The sequence below is a fragment of the Microcaecilia unicolor genome, chromosome 4, assembly GCF_901765095.1.
Source record: "Microcaecilia unicolor chromosome 4, aMicUni1.1, whole genome shotgun sequence".
NCBI lineage: Eukaryota > Metazoa > Chordata > Amphibia > Gymnophiona > Siphonopidae > Microcaecilia > Microcaecilia unicolor.
In genome coordinates this window covers 224,678,800-224,700,582 of record NC_044034.1, presented here as the reverse complement: position 1 = coordinate 224,700,582, position 21,783 = coordinate 224,678,800, and positions in this window count along the sequence as shown.

The window sequence follows — 21,783 nt, the reverse complement described above, 5'->3', positions numbered from 1 at the left end:
TCTCGTAACAGGCCAAGATCCTCTCTAACTCCTCCTGCAGCATAGCCCGGAACCATTCCTCAGAGATAGGAATCGATAAAGGTGGGGCTGGTGTTGGATGCTGATTCTGAATCGGAAGGCTGATCCCAGCGATTAGATTATTGGTGCATCAACACCGACTCCACGGAGGGGGGAGCAGCCCTCATGCCACCGACCCTTCTCGGGAATTAGGGGGTGCCAATGACACGGGGCTCCTAGCACCATACTTTGAAGGGGACTGATGTTGGTGCTTCTTTGCCATCACTTGACTCAGAGCGTCAGAGTCCCTCAGTGCCGATGGGGATAATGTCGAATCTAGACATGTCCTTGGTGTCGGGTCTGATGCAGACTTGCCCGACTTGGCCCTACCAGTGCTCGATGTTGAGCCAGAGGGAGATCTCGATGCCAGTGTACCTGCAGTGTCAGATGCAGGACTGACACTCCAGGACTGATGCCTCTGATGTTGATGTCGATGGATTGGACTTAGAAGCACCAAAACGTTTCTCACGCAAGGCCTCTCTGCTTTTTTAAACAGAACATAATTAGGTCTTGTGGTCAGTGCCTAGGCATGACAGACACCAGCAAAGGGGGCCAGTCCCAAAAATGACTCTGTTGCACCTACTGTTTAAAACCACTGGGAGTTTTCTGACATTGAGGGAAAATAGCCAACCGACACAACAGCTCAATTATGAAAAATAAAGAAATCTCTTCAAAAAGAAAAACTACCTCGGCCAGTACCTGGGCCTAAGTAGGCTTCAGGAGCAGTGGAACAAACAAGGACACTTTTACTTACCTAAAAAAATAAGCAAATAAAGGGATGAGAAAATACTTAGAAAATACAAATAATAAAGAAAAAATCTTGTACCACGAGGGAAGGCACTCTGAAAAATAAAAATAAATGATGCGCCAAGATCTCACTGAACGTGACCTCTCTGCTCTGTGGAAAAACAAAGACTGCAGGTCCTGCGTGCTCATATTGGGCGGGAAGGCACTCACGCATGCACAGTGTGTTGCTGTCAAAGGCTTCTTAAAGATCCAGAATGCTTGTCCTCGGAGAACAATAGCACCAGCGATTTACTTTATCTTGTGGTTGTTGCCACTGACTATCCAGCTTATAATTCAAAGAGAAAAACGCCTATATTTCGACCCAAATCGGGAGATGGGCGTTTTTCTCGCAAAGGCGCCCAAATCGGTATAATCGAAAGCCGATTTTGGGCGTTTCCAACTGCACTCCGTCGCGGGAACGAATAAAGTTGACGGGGGAGTGTTGGAGGCGGGACTGGGGCGTGGTTATCAGCCAAAGAGAGATGGGCGTCTAGCTGATAATCGAAAAAAAAAAAAAAAGGCATTTTTACCACGATTTTGGGTCACTTTTTTTGGACCCTTTTTTTTCACGAACAAGTCCCAAAAAGTGCCCCAACTGCCCAGATGACCACTGGAGGGAATCGAGGATGACCTCCTCGGACTCCCCCAGTGGTCACTAACCCCCTCCCACCAAAAAAAACCCACTTTAAAACTTTTTTTCCAGCCTCTATGCCAGCCTCAAATGCCATACCCACCTCCATGACAGCAGAATATGTTCGATCCTCTCACAGCCTTTCCCTGGGTCAGATGTGGCTCTCGGGTACACTACAGGGTCACATCAGCATTGCATTGTGGTGGGTGTAGGGTATTGGGCTCCGTGATTTCATTAGCTTGTGTTACAGTCTCACGATGTTGGCAGTTGGTAGGCTCTTCTCCCATGGTGCTTTCCCCCTGCCTACTGGGTCAGAGTGTGCCCTGTTGTGTTTCCGGTAGTCCATGAGGTAGTGGCCATTTTTGTTAGCCAGTTTTAGATCCCTTCCATGTGTTAGCCACGTTAGAGAACTTAGTTCTTACCTTGAATGTTGCTGAAAGAGGGCATTGTACACCATTCTGCCAGCTCTGACCTACTGCTAATCTCAGTACCAGGGAGACTTGTTGCCAGTGGTGGGGCAGAACCTCTGATCTGCAGTTAACTGTGAGTAAACGCGGTTATTCCAATAAAGGACGTTTTCAGAGAGATTAGTCTTCAGGTGTAAACTGGTGTGCCAATGTTATACAGCAGCAACGAGTCCTAGAGGCCTGCGTGTATGCAGGTCCCTGGAGCACTTTTAGTGGGTACCGCAGTGCACTTCAGCCAGGTGGACCCAGGCCCATCCCCCCCCCCCCCACTTGTAACACTTGTGCTGGTAAATGGGAGGCCTCCAAAACCCACTGTACCCACATGTAGGTGCCCCCTTCACTCCTAAGAGCTATGGTAGTGTTGTACATTTGTGGGTAGTGGGTTTTGGGGGAGGGGGTTTGGCGGCTCAGCACCCATGGTAAGGGAGCTATGCATGTGGGAGCTTTTTCTGAAGTCCACCGCACTGACCTAGGGTGCCCAGTTGGTGTCCTGGCATATCAGGGGGGCGAGTGTACTAAGAATCGTGGCCCCTCCCACGACCAAATGGCTCGGATTAGGACGTTTTTGAGCTGGGCATTTTTAGTTTCCATTATCGCTAAAAAAAAACAAACGCCCAGCTCAAAACGTCCATTTTTCGAAAATACGGTTTGGCCCGCCCCTTCACGGACCCGTTCTCGGAGATAAACGCCCATTGAGATAGGCGTTTCCGTTTGATTATGCCCCTCTATGAGACCCACAGAAATTTTTTAATGCACACCATAAACATCACTGGTCCCACCACAGACTCTTGAAAATTCCCATTTATCAACCTATTACAACTTACCACACTGCAGCAGAATATCTAAGCAGAGTGTATAGTACCAACCAGTGGTAAGGATCATCAGATTATTATTGTCTGTTAATGATTTCAGGCCATGTAGCACTGTTATGCTCTCACTGTACCTGGTGTTGGAGAGAAGGTTTTATGTCAGAGAACAGCTAGGAGAATATACCGCAATACCATGCCAAGTCTATCCATAATAGCTGGCAATTAGCCTATTTATTACCTCATTTGACATTATGTGCCATTTATTCAATTGGAACCTCCCCACTAAACAGTTAGTCTTTCAAAAGGTAGCATATTAAAAGCTGAGAAAATCTAGATATTAATTAAAGCTCCCACATCAAATTTGCTGTCAATTATTTTACGAAACCAAAACTTGTGACAATCTGCTGTAAATATTAAACTACTGTATCAAAAGGTTGCAGGTCACAGTAAGGAACTGAGTGCAAGCAGAAGACTTACCTGTTACTCAGGACCAGGGCCTTGAATAGAATGGGTAGAACGGCACATTCTAGATTGGGTTTACCCAGTAGGCTAGCCAGACGGTGAGAATAATATCCTGAAAATGAACAAAACAGTTATTCAACAAGCAAATCCTAAAATAGGACAAGAATATGTGGATAGATACTCACCAAACTCAGAGGCTTCCTTTAGATGACCAAAACACAGTTTGATATTGGTGAGTGCATAGGATAATTGAGCAACAACAAAGTTGCTTTCTTTGGAAAAAGGGAGCTGAGAACTTAGTTGCATAGCCATAACCACAAAATTCTTACAGTGTTCAAGGTTCCCCATGCTTTGACAGCACTGAAAGTAATGCATATAAGAGGAGATAATCTGTAAAGTGACAGAGGAAGAAAATATAGGAAAGAAATGTAAGTCTCTTATCCCCCAAAATAAGGCACCAACATCTGCTATAGACAGTAATCTCATGCATAACAGTCTGTAATTTCACGGAACACCTTTGGAATCATGAGTCTACAAAAAAAACCTCCACTACTGTATCTGTTATTCATGAAACATAAACAAGACCACCTTTCAAAAATACCCAAAGGGGGGAGAGACTCAATTTTATAGCGAGTATTTTGAAAAAATGTATTACTTATGTTGGATGGATCCAAGATAAGTAATAAAGTTTTTCAAGATACTGGCTATAAAATTGAGTCTCTCCCTCCTTTGGGTATTTTTGAAAGGTGGTCTTGTTTATGTTTCATGAATAACAGATACAGTAGTGGAGTTTTTTTTTGTAGACTCATGATTATAAGGAGCCCTCTTAATTCATGAAGGTGTGTCTTTCAATTTGAGGTGTGTCTGTTGGTACTGAAGTCTTTTTTTCTCCACTATCTTTTCATTGATCTCCACAAGATCTGCCTTCGAATACCGATTCATGTGTTGTAGAACTAACTGTATGTTGTGTGAATTTTGAGTTCTACTGATTCCATTATTTTTGGGTAATTGAAATCACTCATTATTATAGTGTTGCCCAATTTGCCAGCTTTCCTAATCTCTGTAAACATTTCTTCATCTGTCTGTTCGTTCTGTCCCGGCAGACGGTAGTACAGCCCTACAAGCATACTCCTTCCCTTCACACATGGAATTTCTATCCATAATGATTCCGCGCTGTTTTATGTGGAATATTTATTTTATTTGACTCAATTCCCTCTTTAACATATAACGCACCCCCCCCCCCCCCCCCCAATTTGATCCTCTCTATCATTCTGATACAATTTGTACCCTGTAGAACAGTGTCCCATTGACTGATCTCTTTCCACCATTTGCTCACCATTTCCTTCAGTCTGGATTTTGCAGACCGCCTGCCCACACTTTTTTTGGGACCGAATGAAAATTGGACAGGACTTACATAAATCTCAGCTACAAAGTTTTGGCCAGTCAGCCATGACGGTGCCCAGACATAGCCTACATTTAATATTGGGGCCTAATTCTGTCTTCAGTGGTAAGCGTTTAAAAAGCACTGTCCACCACCAGATGAATGTTGACCGGATTGTTTACGATGATATATAACACACTTGAAGAACTGCAAATTGCAATTTCATACCCCTCATGTAGGTGTGGTATATAGTTGAAAAAAGGTCATGGCAGTCATTTTTTCCCCCTTTGTCACGGATTATTTTTGATTTTTAATTTAATATAAATTCACATGTCAAAATTTGTAATAAAGATATACAATTTTTAAAAATCCTTTTATCTAAAGATCAAACTACAGGCCACAGAGGAGGGGCTGCCAGAAACAGCCATAACTTCCCAATTTGAATATAGCTTCCCACGAGGAAAGGAAACGGCAGGTACACAGTGGGTTCATTCAAGCTAGTGAAAATCAGTTATAAACTAACGAATGGGATTATAATGTATCAAAATCCTGTTGGCGGTGATTATTTACCCCCCCCCCCCCACCCTTTTACAAAGCCGCGCTAGGAGCTACCAGTGCGGTAATGCCAATAGAGCTCATTCAAAGTGAATAGGCTTTGTTGACATTATTGTGCAAGTTTGTAAAATGGGGGGGTTAATTAAGTAATAACAAACCAAGTAAAATAAATTGTGAAAAATATAAAATTCTCAAATGTTATAACAAAAACTTATGATAATAATGATGAATCCTTGAATATAAGACTCACAGAACTAACTCATGAAATATAAAATGTAAATGTGTGTGTGAATGTGCTTAGTGAAAATCATGCCTCCTAACAGCAGCTTGAGAAGATGATTTCAAAACCATCATAGCACATTATTAAAAGTATAATGAAACTTCAAAAAAGAAAGACCATACCATGTATATTTTGTTATAAATTGTCTATTGATGAGAAAACTCTGAGAATAACTTATTTTTTCATTACTTTTTTGTGCTGATTGATTAAATTGTGCCAACTTAAGCAATACTTCTTCTCACGCTGTAATCATCCTAAAATATATTAATTCTGTGAAAAGGAATACCAGGCTAAAATAGATGAATTAAAGTCTCAATTGGCAAGTTTGATTCCCTGAAGGAAGGGGGTCAAACAGTGAGAACCAAGGAGTAATGTGGGACAGACAGGAATACATATTATAGGTGTGGGAAGTTGGGATATCACCAGAGGGAATGCCTTTAGAAGCAGCATACAAACAATGGTTTGCCTACTGCACAGATAGGACAAAGAAACGCCTGGAGACTCTGATGTAATTGGGGAATAAATAAAATTATAGTACCTTGTTGGGGGCAACAAGAAGGTTAAGAGGGGGAGCGTAAAACCTCCCTAAAGGGAGGGGGTTTTGAGACACAGAAGGAAAAGAAAAATCTCTGGTCAAATAAAGGCAGATTTATGCTCTGTGGCTGAGGAGGTGAATTGTTAGAAAGAGAGAGAGAGAGAGAGAGAGAGAGAAAATAACTGACATATTTTGCTCTTGCAGCTTGTCTATGAGTGAAATATATCCATTCAAAACTGTTACATCACTGAGCAAAGGGAGGAGGTACACAGCACAGTGGATGAAATTTGTAAATTGTTCACTGAAAGAAAAGACAGACAAATGATCCATCGTCACACACTTTGGGGAGGTTTATCCATTAAAGTTGATAAAGTAGGGGTTAAAAATGCACACACACACTTGGGTAGAGGGGTCAGGGAAAACTCCTTACCACAAAACATTTGGAGCACTTTAGCTGTGACCTCCTTGGAATTCAATTTCTAGTTTACTTTTCTCTGACACAGCGATTCTATCCAAGATCTCTGGGTGCTTGTCTTAGGTTTTTGAAATTGCAGCCCAGAACTCACAAGTTTTAAAGGGATAGAGGCATGCCTCTGGCACAATTAACTTTTAATGACTAATAGTTCACTCAAGCTTCAATATTCAATTGAAAATCCAAACACAGCCTCACACTTAACTGTGTATATTTGATGTAGAACACTCAGGGCCAGATGCATCAACCAAACGTTAAAAAATCTAAAACGTAAAAGTCCCTAACGAATTTTAAAGCACAAAGAATGCACCAAAAAAACAAGTCGCACATGTTCAGTGCGGTATTGTAAAGAACAATGCATCAAACTGGTGTAATCCCCATTGGTAATCGGCCCCTAAAGCATGTGCAGAGCAGCCAAGCGTTATGCTGGCTGCTCTGCGCATGTCCCAAATGTCAAAACAACAACAAAAAAACAAACAAACCAAAAACACGTGTGTTTCGGGAGGGGGCAAAGGTGCTCGTCAGGAGCGTCCTTTATGAGCGTCCTTGCCTCCCTGCCCGAGGTCGCCGCTGCTCCCCGCTCCCCCATGCTTAAAATCGTGCCTTTTGTAGGCAGCCCCGACTCCCCTTCTCCCTCCCTTCCTGCTTTTTTACAAAAAACAGCTCCTGCCATCCTCCGCCCTGAGGTCCCCTTGTGCTCCCCCGCCCGAGGTCGCCGCTGCTCCCCGCTTTCCCCCACTTCCCAAAAATCAAAACTTTAAGCTGCCCCGGCCGGCCGGCCCCCTCCCTTCCTCCCTTCTCTTTCTCCCCAGCTTCACCTCCCGCCATCCTCCGCCCCGTGCCCCGCTGCTTCCCCAGAGGTCGTCACCGCCGTTCCCCCCCTCCACCGGTGCCCCCCTCCATCTTACTGGGCCATGCAGCACCTCTCACCTCTGTGTGAGGGCGCTGCATGGGGAAGAACAGCTGATCGCTTCCTCTGCAGTCTCCGACGTCCCTCCTCCCTCCTGGGCCTACCCTCGTCTGACGTAACCAGGTGAGGGTGGGCCCAGGAGGAAGGAGGGACGTCGGAGACTGCAGAGGACAGCAGTTGGAGGCGCCCAAAATCGGCTTTCGATTATACCGATTTGGGCGCCCATGAGAGAAGGTGCCCATCTCCCGATTTGGGTCGAAATATGGGCGTCTTTCTCTTTTGAAAATAAGCTGGTTAGTCAACCAGGTAAGTTAACTGCTGATTTAATTGGATGTCAGCTGAATATCTTGTATATAACAAGATATATGTATGATCATGGCTGGACCCAGTGCTTTCTACTTCTTCTCTCCCTGCGTGTCCCTTGCTCCTTCTTCTTTTTTCTGTCATATTATAGCATTCCTTTCTTTTTTCCAGTGATTATTTTGTATGTGCACTGCCCTGTCACAATGTTGGGAAAGGTGGTATATCAAAAGCAATAAAACATAAAATATGATAGTAATAATCCTCGTACTTTGATGAAACGCTCTGTATGTTTCTTGATCATTCTGTTACCCACCTCAGCCTTGTTTCTTGACTTCTTAGCAGAGTTCACCTGCATGACAACAGCCACAGTGGCTCGCAGTTTGGACTGGGGCCTGGGGCTCATGCTGTATATCTGCCATAGTAGGGCAAGGCACTGGATCTGTTTGTATATATATGGTAATTCTATCTTGCTGCAATAAAAGGAATACTTGTTAGTATTAGGAAAAGAATGCCTACAGCTTTCAAATTATTTACCAAACAAGGTGTCCAAAACCTACTTTTATTTAATGAAGGAAATCATAATTACATAAGTACTTCGTTGACGATACATTGAAACCCTCTGCTCAGTGTGCTGCGGCCACTAAGAAAGCAAATAGAATGTTAGGTATTACTAGGAAAGGAATGGAAAACAAAAACGAGGATGTTATAATGCCTTTATATCGGTCCATGGTGTGACTGCACCTCGAATATTGTGTTCAATTCTGGTCACCGCATCTCAAAAAAGATATAGTGGAATTAGAAAAGGTGCAGAGAAGGGCAACGGAAATCATAAAGGGGATGGGATTTATTTATTTATTTGTTACATTTGTATCCCACATTTTCTCACCTATTGGCAGGCTCAATGTGGCTTACATAGTACCGAAATGGCAATTGCCAGGTCTGGTAGAGGAATAAATACAATTAGATTTTAGGGTCGAATAAGGTAAGTTACAGGCACAGGGGTCAAAGATAGGGAGGGATAAATAGTGTTCAGTTTGATCTTTGGTTTTGCTGTGTTGCTGAGTTGAGGCATTTATGTTGGGTCGGTAGGGTATGCCTTTCCAAACAGGTAGGTCTTTAGTGATTTCCTGAAGTTTAGATGATCATAGATTGTTTTCACATCTTTAGGCAGTGTGTTCCATAGTCGTGTGCTTATATAGGAGAAGTTGGATGCATAGGTTGTTTTGTATTTGAGACCTTTGCAGTTTGGGTAGTGGAGATTCAGGTAAGTTTGTGATGAACCGGTTCTGTTTCTGGTTGGGAGATCAATCAGGTCAGTCATATATCCTGGGACTACACCATAGATAATCTTGTGGACCAAGGTGCAGATTCTGAAGGTGATGACTTCCCTATGAGGAAAGGCTAAAGTGGCTAGGGCTTTTCAGCTTGGAGAAAAGACAGCTGAGGGGGAGATATGATAGAGGTCTATAAAATAATGAGTGAAGTGGAACGGGTAGACGTGAATAATTTGTTTACTCTTTCCAAAAATTCTAGGACTAGGGGGCACGCAATGAAACTACAAAGTAGTAAATTTAAAATGAATTGGAGAAAATGTTTCTTCACTGAACGTGTAATTAAACTCTGGAATTCATTGCCAAAGAGTGTAGTAAATGCGGTTAGCTTAGCGGGGTTTAAAAAAGGTTTGGACGGCTTCCTAAAGGAAAAGTCCATAGATCATTATTAAAATGACTTGGGGAAAATGCACTGCTTATTTCTGGGTAAGCAACATGAAATGTATTGAACTTTTGTTTGGCATCTTGCCAGGTATTTGTGACCTGGATTGGCCACTCGGATTGCTGTAAGGAATAGAAGGTGCTCAGCCAGTAGCATTTATTGAGGAGTTCCTTCTGAAGTTGCTTCAATTATCCTTCAAGTTCCCATTTGAGGTGGAATGGGCCCATCAGATTCCTATGCACTGTGTGGAGCAGGATGTACATGTGAGACCCTTATACTAATAATAACACTTTATTTATAACCTGCTATATCTTTAAAAGTTTAAGCGAGGAACAAATCATATACAAAATCTAAAAAAAACAAAACACACTCACATTCTTGAAATCTTTACTAAAGTAAGAACTATGCCCAACTTGCAGTAGAATGGTGCTAAAATAAGGATTGTGCCTGATTTTGAAAGGCATACAGCACAAATTTGTAAGCAATTTCTCTCCATGCACCTGCAATTACAACAAATGGGAGTGCAGTACAAGCTTTTTTAATTGGCCCTCATGAAAGTTACTTATCAGAACCATACCCAACAATCTGAGGACCCTAATGCATTAAAAGCTTCCATTCGAGCTTGTCAGACTGGTAATACCTGAACTTTGCAGTTAAATATGCTGATTCAGTGGGTTTGGTAATGAGCATGTATTGATCTTTAGAGAGAAAATGTAAATGTTTCTCTAGTCACATTTCAGTGTGCACTGTGGGGGGGGGGGGGGGGGGGGGGGGGAAATTCTGGATTTTATTTTGAATTTCTTTCCAGTGCTCCTGTTTATTAATCACCTGTTCCTACTGTTATGTTTGTGCAGTTTGTTGGCACTTTGTGCTGTCTGCATTATATACTTATAATATAAAATAAAAGGAACTTAAAAAAAATCTGCTTAATCTTACCAGCAAAGTAAACTGTGCAAGCCAAGTAAAGCCCTCGCCAATCTGGTGAGTTGGTTTGAGTAGCATGTGAGCTAATGCTCAAAACATAACGCCAGCGCTAGAGGTGATTAGCGCTAGACTATGTTTATGTTCATTGAAACTTTTGATATATTGCAATTGCCCATGAGAGGATCAAAGTGGTTTACAGTAAAATAATATAACATTTAACATATACAATATGGAATGCCATCATAAAATAGGAAAGAAATAATTAATACAAATTAAGCAGACAAACAAACAAAAAAAAAGAGCTACTTTCGTCAGAATGCTCAAAAGGCTGTAGTGTGGGAGACAATGAGGGGCATAATCGAATTTGGGCGCCCAAGTTTTCCTGAGGACGCTCTCGCAGGACGTCCCGTGAAGGGGCGGGGAAACCCGTATTATCGAAACAAGATGGGTGACCATCTTTTGTTTCGATAATACAGTCGGAGATGCTCAAATCTCAACATTTAGGTCAACCTTAGAGATGGTCGTCCACGATTTTCGGCGATAATGGAAACCGAGGATGCCCATCTCAGAAATGACCAAATCCAAGCCTGGTCGTGGGAGGAGCCAGCATTTGTAGTGCACTGGTCCCCCTGACATGCCAGGACACCAACCGGGCACCCTAGGGGGCACTGCAGTGGACTTCAGAAAAAGCTCCCAGGTACATACAGTGGTGGAAATAAGTATTTGATCCCTTGCTGATTTTGTAAGTTTGCCCACTGACAAAGACATGAGCAGCCCATAATTGAAGGGTAGGTTATTGGTAACAGTGAGAGATAGCACATCACAAATTAAATCCGGAAAATCACATTGTGGAAAGTATATGAATTTATTTGCATTCTGCAGAGGGAAATAAGTATTTGATCCCCCACCAACCAGTAAGAGATCTGGCCCCTACAGACCAGGTAGATGCTCCAAATCAACTCGTTACCTGCATGAGACAGCTGTCGGCAATGGTCACCTGTATGAAAGACACCTGTCCACAGACTCAGTGAATCAGTCAGACTCTAACCTCTACAAAATGGCCAAGAGCAAGGAGCTGTCTAAGGATGTCAGGGACAAGATCATACACCTGCACAAGGCTGGAATGGGCTACAAAACCATCAGTAAGACGCTGGGCGAGAAGGAGACAACTGTTGGTGCCTTAGTAAGAAAATGGAAGAAGTACAAAATGACTGTCAATCGACAAAGATCTGGAGCTCCACGCAAAATCTCACCTCGTGGGGTATCCTTGATCATGAGGAAGGTTAGAAATCAGCCTACAACTACAAGGGGGGAACTTGTCAATGATCTCAAGGCAGCTGGGACCACTGTCACCACGAAAACCATTGGTAACACATTACGACATAACGGATTGCAATCCTGCAGTGCCCGCAAGGTCCCCCTGCTCCGGAAGGCACATGTGACGGCCCGTCTGAAGTTTGCCAGTGAACACCTGGATGATGCCGAGAGTGATTGGGAGAAGGTGCTGTGGTCAGATGAGACAAAAATTGAGCTCTTTGGCATGAACTCAACTCGCCGTGTTTGGAGGAAGAGAAATGCTGCCTATGACCCAAAGAACACCGTCCCCACTGTCAAGCATGGAGGTGGAAATGTTATGTTTTGGGGGTGTTTCTCTGCTAAGGGCACAGGACTACTTCACCGCATCAATGGGAGAATGGATGGGGCCATGTACCGTACAATTCTGAGTGACAACCTCCTTCCCTCCGCCAGGGCCTTAAAAATGGGTCGTGGCTGGGTCTTCCAGCACGACAACGACCCAAAACATACAGCCAAGGCAACAAAGGAGTGGCTCAGGAAGAAGCACATTAGGGTCATGGAGTGGCCTAGCCAGTCACCAGACCTTAATCCCATTGAAAACTTATGGAGGGAGCTGAAGCTGCGAGTTGCCAAGCGACAGCCCAGAACTCTTAATGATTTAGAGATGATCTGCAAAGAGGAGTGGACCAAAATTCCTCCTGACATGTGTGCAAACCTCATCATCAACTACAGAAGACGTCTGACCGCTGTGCTTGCCAACAAGGGTTTTGCCACCAAGTATTAGGTCTTGTTTGCCAGAGGGATTAAATACTTATTTCCCTCTGCAGAATGCAAATAAATTCATATACTTTCCACAATGTGATTTTCCGGATTTAATTTGTGATGTGCTATCTCTCACTGTTACCAATAACCTACCCTTCAATTATGGGCTGCTCATGTCTTTGTCAGTGGGCAAACTTACAAAATCAGCAAGGGATCAAATACTTATTTCCACCACTGTAGCTCCCTTACCTTGTGTGCTGAGCCCCCCCAAAACCCACTCCTCACAACTGTACACCACTACCATAGCCCTCATAGGAATGAAGGGGGGTACCTAGATGTGGGTACAGTGGGTTTGTGGTGGGTTTTGGAGGACTCACATTTACCACCACAAGTATAACAGGTATGGGGGGAATGGGCCTGGGTCCACCTGCCTGAAGTGCACTGCAGTTCCCACTAAAACTGCTCCAGGGACCTGCATACTGCTGTCATGGAGCTGGGTATGATATTTGAGGCTGGCTTAGAGGCTGGAAAAAAATATTAAAATTTTTTTTTTAGGGTGGGAGGGGGTTAGTGACCACTGGGGGAGTAAGGGGAGGTCATCCCCGATTCCCTCCGGTGGTCATCTGGTCATTTAGGGCACATTTTTGTGGCTTGGTCGTAAAAAAAAAAAGGACAAAGTAAAGTCGGCGAAGTGTTCGTCAGGGACACCCTTCTTTTTTCCATTATCGGCCGAGGACGCCAATGTGGTAAGCACGCCCCAGTCCCACCTTCGCTATGCTTCTGACATGCCTCCGTGAACTTTGGTCATCCCCGCGAAGGAAAGCAATTGAGGACGCCCAAAATCGGCTTTTGATTATGCCGATTTGGGCGACCCTGGGAAAAGGACGCCCATCTCCCGATTTGTGTCGAAAGATGGGCGCCCTTCTCTTTTGAAAATAAGCCTGAATGTGTGTGCCAAAGATTAGCGCAAATAGTATGCAAATAAATCAAACGGATGTTAATGAGGTCATTTCCTATTCTCTCCCAATGTTCAGAGAACAGCGCGCAGAACAAAGCCGCCCCTATCATGGAAAACCTAATGCCAGCTCTAAACAGGCATTAGGGTCTTTGAAGAGAGGATTTCTCATGATTCTTTCTTTAATATCTGCAGGGTTTTATTTAATTTGGAAGCAGAAAGAAGTCTGACTCTGCACAAGGCCCTCAGTGCTGGTAGTGAAAGACGAATGTGTGCGAGTCAGAGCAAACCCGAAAGTGAAAGCACACGTTAACGCCTGTTTCCTGTGCTTAAATATAAGTCTTCCAAGCAAAAATAATTAAATAAATAATAAATTAAAAAACTTATATGCAAAGGCACAGAATATAGGCGCTAATAATTGCTTCACTTCGGGTTTGCTTGGCACATGCGCACAAGAGCTGAACTTACAGCAAAACTCTTCTGCGCATGCGCCAAGCACTTCCCCCCTTGCTTTCACTTTTACAGCGTGCATATAATTTGACTATCTTGTCCTTTGAGCATTGGCGAGCTAGTTTTCTGCACTGTTCTGACGGCATGGGTTCTGCATTGTTGTCTTTACCACGGGAGTTCTGAGTATCAGCCCGAAGGAGAATATGGAGAAGCTGTTTGTAATTTTTGTGCTTGATTGGAGGAGAGGAGAAAGCTGTGTAGAAATGTTAGAAGCTGTACTCTCATCAACTGAAGGAAAGTAAAGGTTCTGTTTTTCAGCAAAAAGAACTGGTAGAGACCACACCAGTCTTGTGTGAAGTCTGGTGCAGATCTTGCTCAGCCTCTTAGGTAAATCCTAATCCCGTCTTGGTCCCAGTGTGCACCCCTATTGTCCACCTTTCCCGGGCATAGTCTAGGCAGATGGCTAGACCACATCAACCAAGGGGTTACATGTATTTCTGCTTCCTCATCTAAATATGTTTCTGGACTATATATATGGATACACTGATTCTATTATATTGTCCTTTTATACCAATGACAGGGCCACCCTAGGACATTATCGCAGTTAGCCACTGGCTAGAAAAATACATGTACTGTATCTCCTGGTGGTGAATGTGCCTAGGTGGGACTTCCTGTAGATTTGTGGGATAACATACATAGGGTTTTTTTTTTACTAAAGATTAGCTCGAGTTATCAACACCAGGGCCCATAGGAATAAAATGGGTCCTGCTGCAGATAACTTGAGCAAAGCTTTAGTAAAAGACCCCCATAGTCATTTGGCTTAGCCACAGCCCACCTCTTCTTTGAGCCTTTGATATTAAGACTACCAAGACTACCACTTTGTTTTATGTATCTTATTTTACAGGAATTTCAAGATCTCTTATAATAACCCAAACTCTAAAATGTGATTTAAAATTCTAAACTAAATAAGTTCTTACTGGGCATATATACCCCTAACATGCATGTGAACATACAAAAATACATATGCAATGCTTGGTTAGACATAAGCACGTTGGGGTTGATATTTAGCCCAGCTTCCAGTGAGTGGCATTGAATATCTAGATTTTAGCTGCTAAAAAGTTAACCGGCAATGCTGATATTCAGTGCTAACCAGTTAACTTTTTAGTGGTCAAAGATAGGCCTGCTATTTAAGCGGTCTATTTTGACTGCTCAACATAGCCAGTTATCTCCCACTGAATATCCGCGGATAGGCACTTAAGTGCTATTTAACCGGCAAGGAGCCGTTCCTGAACGGTTAAATAGTTTTGAATATTGAGAGGATTCTAAATGCAAACACCTTACCATTTAGGTCACATTTTTTTTTTTTTTAGCAGACCAACATTATGTAATAAGCACCTCCCACGAAACAGCTGCATTATCCAATCAGTACTTCCTATTATACAACAATATTTATTCTTACACTGTAGTATTATGTAATCATAATGCTGCAACTATCCAATCAGCCTATTCTGTGACAGCTTCTGCTGTAAATGTTCACAGGAAGATGATGGAAGAACAACCGCTTCTTCACCAAGGGATTCTTTATTGTGGAAATGACCCAGCATTGCAGGGTTTTGGCAGAGATGCCTGCATCAAAGTGGCTACAGAACAAACAAAACAGTGGAAGTGACCAAGTTCTGTTTTTTTTTCGGTTGCTACTGTCAAAGGGTCTACAAACATGGATAGGAACATATATAAACATATACAGAAGTGTACAATATCCTATATAATAAAACGCACCTCCAACATTCTGAAGCCGAGAAAGTGAAGCCGTCAAGCCTTGAAGCATTCCTGCAACATTCCGGAACTACGTGTCATCAATTGAGGAGATGGAGCCTTAAAGAGCGCACGAATGCTTCAAGGCTTGACGGCTTCACTTTCTCACACACACATACTCACTCTCTGTCTCTCATATACATTCTCTCTCACACACTCTCTCTCTTACACACAGACTCACACACACACTCTGTCTCTCACACACTCTCTCTCTCTGACACAAACACACACACACTCTGTCTGTCTGTCTCTCACTCATTCTCTCTCACATACACACTCCATCTCTCACCCACACACTCTCTCTCTCAAACATACACACTTCGAGGAAAGGGGGGCATGGAACACGCTGGGGAGGAGAGGGAGGGGGCGTGGAACTCGGAGGGAAGGGGGGTCATGGAACTCGGAGCCCCCCCACACACACACACTGTCTCTCACACACATACACTCTGTCTCTCACACACTCTCTCTCTTTCTGACACAAACACACACACTCTCTGTCTCTCTCTCACTCACACACAAACTCCATCTCTCACACACACTTTCTCTCTCACACACTCTCTCTCTCTCTCTCTCTCAAACATACACACTCCGAGGAAAACCTTGCTAGCGCCCGTTTCATTTGTGTCAGAAATGGGCCTGTTTTACTAGTATAATAATAAAACAAAAAACTATATGTTTATCAGGACATTGACAAATTTCTAGCCAGCTTGCAAAATTGCAGGAGCTCCATTACAAATTCCTCATTCACATGCATATTCACCCCTCTTGTGCTAAAAAGATAGGCTTGCATTCTGATGGTGCCTGTGTGAAATGTGGAGTACTGGACGCCTCCTACAAACATTATACTTGGGATTGCTATTCATCGCTTTTGAGAGGAGGTTTGGTATCAATTGGCTACTATATATGGCTATACCTGGATCCTGAATCCTCAGGTGGCGTTGTTCCATAATGTGCCTATGATAAAGGAAGGCTCAACCATACCTGGCAGAAACCCAAATAGTAGCAACATTCCATACTACCAATTCCATGGCAACCTGTAGCTTCCCAATGTCTGTCTCAATAGCAGACTATGGACTTTTCCTCCAGAAACATGTCCAAACCTTTTTTAAACAATACCAAAACCTTAGGGTTGAAACTATTCCAATATAGCTGCAAACTGTATCAAAATGTACTTAACCAGCACAGCTATGTATTGTTGCAAAATTATTTATTCATCTGCTTATCATACCATATACATGGATGTATCCTTTTACTTATGTAAAAGGATGTGGTGGGTTGGTATAGGTACATAGACAATGTTTTTTTTAATATGGAAGGGCACAAGCTCAGATCTGGGGGATTTTTTTGAATATTTAAATCAGCGGGATAGTAACATACAGTTTGAACAACATATAGGAGGTTCCAAGGTGAACTTCCTTGATATTCATATTTCCCGGTCTGGGGCCAGGTTTAGTACTAGATCTTTTCGTAAGGAAACCGATCGCAACTCTATTCTGCACTATCGTAGTCACCATCCGTTGAACTTGAAAAATAGTATTCCTAATAGTCAGGTTTTTAAGGGTATGGAGATTATGCAGTTCGCGGAAGGTTTATCAATATCAGGCGGAACAGATGCTGGTTCGATTTAAACAGAGAGGGTATCCATCGAGAATTTTACGTAAAGCAGCTAAAACAGCTTTTAATACTCAGCCGGAATGGTACAAGCAACCTGTGATGAAAGCCCCATCATGTTTGACCTACGTGTTGCCATACACACAGGCCTCCACTTCGATAGTCCAAATTATTAAAAAAGCATTGGCCCACTTTAACCATACATCCCCAATTTCAACAGTTCCCCCGGTTCACTTTCACCAGAGGGCGTAATTTGGGAGAAGGGTTGATGCCCCACATTAAAGATTTAAATATGTATGGAGAAGAGAGTCAGAGGGTCACTACAGATGTGGACATTGTGTATATTGTATACTGTATATGCTTTGCAAGTTATGGATATGAGCATTCCACATGCGCAGGGACGGGTGTTCCAATTAAGAGACCATACGGATTGTAATACGGCCAAATGTGTTTATGGAATCACCTGTCCCTGTGGTTTGTGGTATATTGGCCAGACTACATGCAAAATTAAGGTCCGGATAGCGGAGCATTTAAGTAACATCCGGTTGCTCCTTATGGAGGCTCCTCTGGTCTCTCATTAGCAACGCTTAGGCCACCACACACAGGATTTACAGTTTGTGGTATTGCAGATGGTGTCTGCACCGAGGGAGGGGGCAATGTTCCACTGATATTGACTAGGAAAGAACAATGCATGATCTTTCAGTGGAACACTGTGGCCCCCTTTGGGTTGAATAAAGAAATAGATTGGGTAGGCTTATGATGGAGAAAGGTATTTAAAAGTATTTTCCTGCCACGCAGTTATGCGCATGTGTGGGTGTTTTTTGTGGGTGTTCTGCTTGGCAGTGCATTCAGGTTGGATGTCCTAGTCACCCGTTAAGGTCAGTAAATCTAATTTTTGAGTAGAACTCTTGAGTATAATTTGTGAGCAAAAGGTTAGTGCTGGAAATAGCACGAAAGGGATGTGTGTGTTTATGATATAAGGAGGGTAATAATATAACGATTGTATTTCAAATCACACCGATTCTTGATGACGCTCTGTTGTAGCGAATAGAGACCCCTGATGACACTCTGTGGAAGCGAAAAACGGCACCGTGTAGGGTCTTAAGAACAGTACAAGTGCTATGGGATACCATTAGGATTATAAGAACTATACAAGCCAGCTGTTGGGTTTACAATCAATCACGAGTGATGTGATCGGTAAATATAGAAGATTATATAAAATTCAAAGGAACTGCTGTAAATTTGTCCGATTGAGCCATTATACTCACGCCAGCCTCAGAAGCATTTTGTAGTGCATACTGATACGGATGAATAACAAGAAGCGGTAACGCTAGATAAAGGAAGGTGAACATTATTGACTTTGTATGAACTCAATTTCTGGTGTGGTGGGGACAACAGGAGTTTTTTGAATTAATATTGTTTACAGGTCGTGTTGTAACCCAGATGATACAATATTGATGATACAATGCTTGGCTGATAGTTTAAGAGAGTTGTGAGTAGTTGGATGAGTTTGAGTGATAAGTGAGCATGAGGAGTGTGATTTGATGAGTGGTTTTAAGTAAAAGGATACATCCATGTATATGGTATGATAAGCAGATGAATAAATAATTTTGCAACAATACATAGCTGTGTTAAGTACAAACCTTTTTTAAACCCAGATACACTAATCGCTGTTACTACATCCTCTGTCAAAGAGTTCCAGAGCTTAACTATTCGTTGACTGAAAAAATATTTCTTCTTGTTTTAAAAGTATTTCCATGTAACTTCATTGAGCACCCCCTAGTCTTTGTACCTTTTGAAAGAGTAAAACATTGATTCACTTTTACTCGTTCTACACCACTCAGGATTTTGTAGACCTTAATCATATCTCCCCTCAGCTCTTTTCCAAGCTGAAAGAGCCCTAACCTTTTTAGCCTTTCCTCATATGAGAGGGGTTCTATCCCCTTTATCATTTTGGTAGCTCTTCTTTGAACCTCTTCTAATTCTGCTAGATCTTTTTTGAGCTACTGTAACCAGACATGAACGCAATACTCTAGGTGAGGTTGCACCATGGAGCAATACCTGTCCATGTTGGGTCATTTCCACTGTAAAAATACTCTTGGTAAAGAACTCTTTTGTCTTTTATCATCTTTCCTGTCAACCTCTGTTTGTTTCTGTTTTGCTTTCCGTTCACCAGTTGCAAAGGTATCTTTATGTTCTTTTTTCTTGTAAATGATTATGAGACCATATAAGCGCTAAGATGAGGGGATCAAGGCTAAAGTTTAAAGGGGCCCTCTGAGGTTTTCATACTTGGTGGAATAGAAGTTTCGTCTCTCGTGTACGGAACTTTTGACCTTTTCAACAAGGAACTTGAAGTACAGACTAATAGTATTGATAGGGAAGCTACAATGCAACAGCTGCAGAGCTTTCTTCAGCATGTTCTCTGCCACAGCAGTCTGTCCTGTGTTAAAGAATACCTGGAACACAGAAGCATAATTAATAGACTATAGATATCACTACATAGATGAAGACTTCAAACCTATCAACTATGTCACTTGACTTCTATCCAATTATTGTCCTTTGTGAACCAGCCCCCCCCATCACCTTTCCAGTGGAATTTACTAAACCTTGCTCCTTAGATAATGCAGTATAATATAAAGCTGTTTAAGTTATCATTGCTTTTCCTACCTCTCCTGGAGGTATACTTATAGGTAACCTATGGAACTTTGTAAGTCTAAGTGCTTTGAAAATGAGCCTCAAAGCTTGTCGCTCAGGTTTTCAGCATTATCAGAATGAATATGCATAAGATAGATTTGAAAATATTGGGGTATATGTAATGGGGCAGTTCTACAAACTGAAGAGTAGCAAATCTCATGGACCTGATGGTATTCATCCCAGAGTACTGATAGAACTGAAAAATTAACTTGTGGAGCTATTGTTAGTAATATGTAATTTATCCTTAAAATTGAGCATGGTACCGGAAGATTGGAGGGTAGACAATGTCATGCCGATTTTTAGAAAAGATTCCAGAGGAGATCCGGGAAATTATAGACCAGTCGGTGCCGGGCAAAATGGTTCTATTATAAAGAACAAAATTACAGAGCATATTCAAATTTACATCAGGCGTGGATGCTGTTCAAAAACACCATCCTGGAAGCCCAGGCCAAATATATTCCATGTATTAAAAAAGGAGGATGGAAGACCAAACGACAGCCGGCATGGTTAAAAAGTGAGGCAAAGGAAGCTATTAGCACAAAAAGAAAATCCTTCAGAAAATGGAAGAAGGAACCGACTGAAAATAATAAGAAACAGCTTAAGGAATGTCAAGTCAAATGCAAAGCGCTGATAAGGAAGGCTAAGAGGGCCTTCGAAAAAAAGATTGTGTTGGAGGCCAAAACACATAGTAAAAATTTTTTTTAGGTATATTAAAAGCAGGAAGCCGGCAATAGAATTGGTTGGATCGCTAGATGACCGAGGAGTAAAAGGGGCGCTCAGGGAAGACAAAGTCGTAGCGGAGAGATTAAATGAATTCTTTGCTTCGGTCTTCACCAAGGAAGATTTGGATAGGATACCGGTGCCAGAAATGGTATTCGAAGCTGACGAGTCGGAGAAACTTAATAAATTCTCTGTCAATCTGGAGGATGTAATGGGGCAGTTCTACAAACTGAAGAGTAGCAAATCTCCTGGACCGGATGGTATTCATCCCAGAGTACTGATAGAACTGAAAAATGAACTTGCATTGTTAGAAATATGTGATTTATCCTTAAAATTGTGCATGGTACCGGAAGATTGGAGGGTGGCCAATGTAACGCTGATTTTAAAAAAAGGTTCCAGAGGAGATCCGGGAAATTATAGACCGGTGAGTCTGACGTCGGTACCAGGCAAAATGGTAGAGACTATTATAAAGAACAAAATTACAGAGCATATTCAAAAGCATGAATTAATGAGACAAAGTCAACATGGATTTAGTGAAGGGAAATCTTGCCTCACCAATCTACTACATTTCTTTGAAGGGGTGAACAAACATGTGGATAAAGGTGAGCCGGTTGATATTGTGTATCTGGATTTTCAGAAGGCGTTTGACAAAGTACCTCATGAAAGACTCCAGAGGAAATTGGAGAGTCATGGGATAGGAGGTAGTGTTCTATTGTGGATTAAAAACTGGTTAAAAGATAGAAAACAGAGAGTAGGGTTAAATGGTCAGTATTCTCAATGGAGAAGAGTAGTTAGTGGGGTTCCCCAGGGGTCTGTGCTGGGACCACTGCTTTTTAACATATTTATAAATGACCTAGAGAGGGGAGTAACTAGTGAGGTAATTAAATTTGCTGATGACACAAAGTAATTCAAAGTCATTAAATCGCGAGAGGATTGTGAAAAATTACGAGAGGACCTTATGAGACTGGGAGAATGGGCATCTAAATGGCAGATGACATTTAATGTGAGCAAGTGCAAAGTGATGCATGTGGGAAAGAGGAACCCGAATTATAGCTACGGCATGCAAGGTTCCACGTTAGGAGTCACAGACCAAGAAAGGGATCTAGGTGTCATCGTTGATGATACGTTGAAACAGTGGTGTGCTGGAGCAGGCTCTCACAGGCTCGCAAGAGCCGGTTGTTAAGTTTTTAAGAAT